The sequence below is a fragment of the Trichechus manatus genome, unplaced genomic scaffold (genome assembly GCF_000243295.1).
Source record: "Trichechus manatus latirostris isolate Lorelei unplaced genomic scaffold, TriManLat1.0 scaffold00134, whole genome shotgun sequence".
Lineage (NCBI taxonomy): Eukaryota > Metazoa > Chordata > Mammalia > Sirenia > Trichechidae > Trichechus > Trichechus manatus.
This window is the reverse complement of record NW_004444070.1, coordinates 1,816,002-1,823,558: the sequence shown is the minus strand read 5'-3', so window position 1 is coordinate 1,823,558 and position 7,557 is coordinate 1,816,002.

Sequence of the window (7,557 nt, the reverse complement as noted above, 5' to 3'; positions counted from 1 at the left end):
AAGTATCAAAAAACCAAAGGAGACAGAGTAAAATAGAAAATTATATATATGGGAACTCTCTGTACTCTCTGCACAATTTTTTCTGTAAAAACTAAAGTGTATTAAAAAGTTATATAGTTCATCCTAAATCAAAGATGACAGATGAGGACTGCTTGAGAAGGAATAAGGTATTTGAGGGCTTGGGTGTGAGATTGGGGATGAGATTGAGGGTTCTGTTAAAGATAGGTCAAGTTTGAGGGTTTCTCTGAGACAACCGAGTGGAAGCATTCAGTATGCAGTTGGATAAAGGGGTCTAGGGGCCATATGGAAGGATGTCTGGATTGGAGCTATAAGCAAGGAGTCCTCAGCTGCTGGGTTGCATTTGATGTTCCATTAATCCACTGAGAAGAGTGGGAAAGGCAGAGGGCTCTCAACAATCCTTGAGGAGCCCTGGAGTTGGGAGGTTGTACTGAAGAGAAGCAGGTGGCACAGGGTACAAAGAGGGACAGCTGGGGACTTGGGGGGAAAACTATGTAAGAATGCGAAGGTTTGGGGACAGCACGCCCAATCCTGCCAAGACATCAAGCAAGTAAGAAATGAAGACTGCCCACTGCGTTTGTCTACTTAGATATCTCCAGGGACCTTAGCAAGAGCAGTCTTGGTGGAGGGGTGGGGTTAGAATGGATAGAAGAATGGCAGAAGGGTTTATCAGAAGAGAAGATATGGAGGCAGAAGTAGGGCAGCTCTTGACAAGTGTGGTTCTGAAGGTGCGTAGAGAGAGACGGTTGGGCTTCACGGGGGAAGTAGAGCCAGGAGGACCTTGTTTGTTAATATGGGAGATACTGAAACCTTTTCTTGATGAAAGGATGGAGGAGAAGGAGAGTTTGATGATGCAGGGGACGGTGGGCAAATGATGGAGAAAGCACCCTGGAAAGATAAGAGGTGATGGGTTAAGAAGTAAACACAGAAATTCTGGGCTACAAGAGGGAGAGAGATGTTCTCTCCATTCTAATAAGAGGGGAGGTGTGGTGGAAGGGTGTGGGTGCAAGGAGATTTGATAAACTGATGATAGGTAGGTGAGGGGATGCCCATGGGATGTGTTTTGTTTCCTCCACGTGCCGAAGGGGAGGGTATAGGCTGATTTTGAGAAGAGATGGGGGAGGTCTGAGATTTAAGGAGAAGAGAGAAACATTAAAGTGTTGCCACAGTGGGGCAGTTGGGGAGTGAATTTACTACCAAATATGTGCTACTGGCTCTTTTTAAATATTAAAACTAACTTCATTGGGTGATGGAAAAATTTGGAAGTGGATCGTGACGATGGTGGAACAACAAGATTAACCAATTAATGTCACTGAATGGTACATGAAACAAATGTTGAACTGGCAAATTTTGTGTTATATATATACTCACGGCAATTAAACCATTCAAATAAAGTAATTTAATACAAGTTGAAAATAAGATTTTTGCTAAATTTGAGCATAATTAAAATACAACATAGAAAATATTTTACAAAGTCTTAGACTTTATGAAGTAAACTCCTAAAGCGATTCTACCATTTGAGTCAGAAGGACAAATATTATCATTGCTAATCATCAAACTACATTATTTCTGAACATTCTAGCACTTATTAATAGACTTTTTCCTAAAATGGTAATGAAATTTGGATATTCATTTTCTATTAATGGCAAAGGTAAAGCAATTTTCTCTAATGAGTTTAGAAACTTGTTCACCTAACAGTACAGTTTCTATGTGCAGAATATCTTACGGAATTTAGTATCAACAAACAAAAACAAAAGAAACTTTGCAATGGTGATATCTCTGTTTCTCTCCCAGACCCTGGCCCCTCATTTCTTCCAACTCATCATTTTACCCAACCAAACCAAGGACATCCACTTCATCACTGTGCTTTATTACCATCCTTGAAGCCCTGGTGGCGCGGTGGTTAAGAGCTCGGCTGCTAATCAAAAGGTCGGCAGTTTCAATCCATCAGCCGCTCCTTGGAAACCCTATGGGGCAGTTCTGCTCTGTCCTACATGGACGCTATGAGTTGGAATCGACTCGGCAGCAATGGGTTTGGCTTTTTTGGTTTACCACCCTAGGATTTAACTCCCTGTCATCATAGTCCTTACTCTGTTTCCACGAGCAGGCTACTGAATTGAGATAGAAAGCCATAAAAACAGCGCATTGGTTTCACTAAGGGTCACAACAAACGATATTAGCTAGATTCTTACATTTTCTCATGCAGACTAGTTTTTACCAAGCTGTTCCAAACTTAACAGTTTTTGCCTTCTGGCAGGTGGGGACAATAAAGCTGGTAATAGGGAACCCAAGGTCGAGAAGGAAGAGTGTTGACATGTCGTGGGATCATTAACCAATGTCATAAAACAATATGTGTACTGTTTAATGAGAAACTACTTGTTCTGTAAACCTTCATCTAAAGTACAATAAAAAATAAATAAATAAAATAAAATCATGCCTATTTAAATTTAAAAAAAAGTATTTGCCTTCTATTTTAAGATGAAAGCTAAGAGACCTGCTGACTTCTCTCTTCTCTACCCTAAAAGTATCGCTGCCATATTCACGTTCTCTGTCCTTCCTGAGATCTTGCTTCCTTAAGAGAGTTCTTTCTCAGTCTTCCATCAGTGCTTCTGATCCGGCCTAAGCCAACTTTCACCAGAAACTTGCTCAATTAATTGTCCCCTTTCATACTGGCCTCTTCTGTTCAATGTTCACTCACTGGCTCTTCCCCATTAGCTGATAATTATGCCCAAGTCTCCTTTCCCCATCCCACTTCTGAACCCATCCGAGAGTAATACCCTTTATCCAAACATCCAACTTTCAGTTTACTGTCCCCTCTCCATTCCTCTAATGTCAAACATCTTCAAAAATTTTGTCCTTAACATATGGCAAAATTTTCTGCATAACCAGTTACTTACTGCCCTCCTATAGACACTTTTTCATTCACTTCAAACCTCCATCTATGCAAAAAAAAAAAAAAAAAACCAAAATCACGATCTGTAGAAAATACAAAGGATATCATTCATTCATGATAAATTAAAAATAACCCCTTTAATAAACTCAGAAACCCTGCTGGTGTACTGGTTAAAAGCTACAGCTGCTAATCAAAAGGTTGTCCATTCGAATCTGCCAGCTGCTCCCTGGAAACCCTATGGGGCAGTTCTACTCTGTCCTACAGGGTCGCTATGAGTAGGAATCGACTCAACGGCAACAGGTTTGGTTTTTTTTTTTTTTTTAAATAAACTCAGAAACTGCTAACTTCATTAACCGGATAAAGGATATTTAGGTTAAAGTAAACATTAAATTAAGGATGAATCTTTGGAACTGCTTCCTTTAAAACTAGGAACAAGACAAGAATGATGTGATTGCTGGTTCTATCACACTGAAGGAGATAGGAGAGAAAAGGGCTGAGCACCACGCAAAATGTCATGTGCATATGAATCACCTTGTTATCTAGTTAAAATGCAGATTCTGATGCCTTTGGCTGGGCCTGGGGCTGAGATTATGCATTCCTAACAAGCTCCCAGGTGAGGCTTCAGTACTGGTTCAGTTTGAAATAGAAGGATGTAAAGGATCACAGTCAAGGAAAACGCTACGGAGCACAGTTCTACTTTGTACCTATGGGTTTGCCATGAATCAAAGTAGACTTGGCAACTAGTTTGCTTTGTTTGTTTAAAGGATCATCACTCAAAGACTTACTCATTTTTTTAGGGGCTGTCTTTCGAAGACACTGAAGTCTTGTCCACATATATATTCAATGATTTTCACTCTTTGACTCATTGCTATTTGTCTTCAGAACCTATCAAAATGAAATGGAATGCATAAATATCGATATCCTACACATTAGTGAACTGAAATGGAGTAGTATCGGCCATTTTGAATCAGACAGTCACACAGTCTACCATGCTGGGAACGATAACTTGAAGAGAATTGGCGTTGCATTCATCATTAAAAAGAACATTTCAAAATCTCCTGAAGTACAACGCTGTTAGTGACAGGATAATATCCATACGCCTACAAGGAAGACCAGTTAATATGACTGTTATTCAAATTTACACACCAACCACTAAGGCCAAAGATGAAGAAATTGAAGATTTTTACCAGCTTCTGCATCTAAAATTGATCAAACATGCAATCAGGTTGCACTGATAATTACTGGTGATTGGAATGTGAAAGTTGGAGACAAAGAAAAAGGACTGGTAGCTGGAAAATATGGCCTTGGTGATACAAACGATGCCGAAGATCGTATGAAAGAATTTTGCAAGACCAACGACTTCTTCACTACAAATACCTTTTTTCACCAACATAAACAGCGACTATGCACGTGGACTTTGCCAGATGGAATACACAGGAATCAAATCGACTACATTTGTGGAAAGAGATGATGGAAAAGCTCAATATCATCAGTCAGAACAAGGCCAGGGGTCAATTGTGGAACAGACCATCAATTGCTCATATGCAAGTTGAAGCTGAAACCGAAGAAAATTAGAACAAGTCCATGAGAGCCAAAGTACGACCTTGAGCATATCCCACCCGAATTTAGAGACTGTCTCAAGAATAGATTTGACGTGCTGAACACTAATGACCAAAGACCAGACGAGTTGTGGAATGACATCAAAGATATCATACATGAAGAAAGCAAGAGGTCATTAAAAAGACAAGAAGGAAGGAAAAGACCAAAATGGATGTCAGAAGAGACTCTGAAACTTGTTCTTGAACGTCAAGTAGCTAAAGCAAAAGGAAGAAATGATGAAGTAAAAGAGATGAACAGAAGATTTCAAAGGGCGGCTCTAGAAGACAAAGTAAAGTAGTATAATGACATGTGCAAAGACCTGGAGATAGAAAACCACAAAGGAAGAACATTTGGCATTTCTCAAACTGAAAGAAATGAAGAAAAAATTCAAGCCTCAAGTTGCAATATTGAAGGATTCTACAGGGAAAATATTAAACAATGCAGGAAGCATAAAAGATGGAAGGAATACACAGAATCACTATACCAAAATGAACTGGTTGACGTTCAACCATTTCAGGAGGTAGCATATGATCAGGAACCCATGGTACTGAAGGAAGAAGTTCAAGTTGCACTGAAGGCATTGGTGAAAAACAAGGCTCCAGGAATTGATGGAATACCAACTGAGATGTTTCAACAAACAGATGCAGCACTGGAAGTGCTCACTTGTCTGTGCTAAGAAATTTGGAAGACAACTTCCTGGCCAACCGACTGGGAGAGATCTATATTTATGCCTATTCCCAACTCAATGCAAAAATTATCGAACAATATCATTAATACCACGCGCAAGTAAAATTTGCTGAAGATCATTCAAAAGTGGTTGCAGCAGTACATCAACAGGAAACTGCCAGAAATTCAGGCTGGATTCGGAAGAGGACATGGAACCAGGGATATCATTGCTGATGCCAGATGGATCCTGGCTGAAAGCAGAGAATAACAGAAAGATGTTTACCTGTGTTTTATGGACTATGCAAAGGCATTATGACTGCGGATCATAACAAATTATGGATAGCATTGTGGAGAATGGAAATTCTGGAACACTTAATTGTGCTCATAAGGAACCTGTACATAGATCAAGAAGAGGCAGTCATTCGAACAGAACAAGGGTTTAAAGTCAGGAAAGGTGTGGGTCAGGGTTGTATCCTTTCACCATACCTATTCAATCTGTATGCTGAGCAAATAATCCAAGAAGTTGAACTATATGAAGAAGAACGGGACATCAGGATTGGAGGAAGACTCATTAACGACCTGTGTTATGCAGATGACACAACCTTGCTTGCTGAAAGTGAAGAAGACTTGAAGCACTTACTGATGAGGATCCAAGACTACAGCCTTCAGTATGGATTACGTCTCAACATAAAGAAAACAAAAATCCTCACAACTGGACCACTAAGCAATATCATGATAAATGGAGAAAAGATTGAAGTTGTTAAGGATTTAATTTTACTTGAATTCACAATCAACACCCATGGAAGCAGCAGTCAAGAAATCAAAAGACGCATTGCATTGGGCAAATCTGCTGCAAAAGACCTCTTTAAAGTGTTGAAAAGCAAAGATGTCGCCTTGAAGACTAAGGTGCACCTGACCCAAGCTATGGTGTTTTCAATTGCTTCATATGCATGGGAAAGATGGACATTGAATAAGGAAGACTAAAGAAGAATTGATGCCTTTGAATTGTGGTAATGGCAAAGAATATTGAATATACCATGGACTGCCAAAAGAACAAACAAATCTGTCTTGGAAGAAATACAACCAGAATGCTCCTTAGAAGCAAGGATGGGGAGACTACATCTCACATATTTTGGACATGTTATCAGGAGGGATCAGTCCCTGGAGAAGGACATTATGCTGGGTAGAGTAGAGGGCCAGCGAAAAATGGGAAGACCCTCAACAAGATGGACTGACTGACAATGGGCTCAAGCATAACGATTTTGAGGATGGTACAGGACCGGGCATTGTTTTGTTCTGTTGTACTTGGGGTTGAGTCAGAACCAACTCAAAGGCATCTAACAACAACATGTTGGATATTTAGGTATTCATTCATTAATTCACTACTTAAATATTGAGAATCTATATGCTAGGGCAAATAGCCCTGGTGGTGCGGTGGTTAAGTGCTTTGCTGCTAACCAAAAGGTTGCAGGTTCAACCCCACCAACTGCTCCGTGGGAGAAAGATGTAGCAGTCTGCTTCTGTAAAGATTACAGCCTTGGAAATTCTATGGGGCAGTTCTACTCTGTCCTACAGGGTTGCTGTAAGTCGGAATCGACTTGATGGCAATGGGTATATGCTAGGTCACGTACTTCGTGCTGGAGATAATTACAAATGGTATTTGTTTTGAGATACTTTTCCATCTTTTCTTCATTTGTTGTTGTCATTGCATTTTCTAGAGCCTCCCAAACAATTTGCATGATTTCAGAGATGCCACGCCTGCTTATCTTAGTCCTGATTTAACAGCTGTCTTTCAAGCTTTATTACTAGGCATCAGCTTGCTATTTGAATGTGTATAATTTTTTGAATGTTTTTTTTTTTAAATTTCTTCTTAGTGTTAATTGAGAGTAGTATTTTTTTTATTATTATTAATCAGGCAAGCATTTGAAAGTTCTCAAATTAATTCATCTGAGAAGACGATATTATTTTTCCCTTAGACCATACACATAGTGACAAATTTAAAATCCTATTGTTGAACTAAATCCAAAACACCAAATCAGTTCTGTTGAGTTGACTCCAACTCAAGGCGACCCCATGTGTGTCAGGGTAGAACTGTGCTCCATAGGGTTTTCAATGGTTGATTTTTTCGGAAGTAGATCGCCAGGCCTTTCTTCCAAGGCACGTCTGGCTAGACTGGAGCTTCCAAACTTTCAGTTAGGAGCTGAGCACGTTAACCATTAGCACCACCCGGAGACTCCACTGTCAGAGAAGGGGGTTATAAAAACAGAAAGGGAGAAAACCAGAATGAACCCTACTGAAAAATAAAAACTCAAACCCATTGCCATTGAGTCAATTCCAACAGAGCTCAGTTGCTAACCAAAAGGTCGGCAGTTTAAATCCAC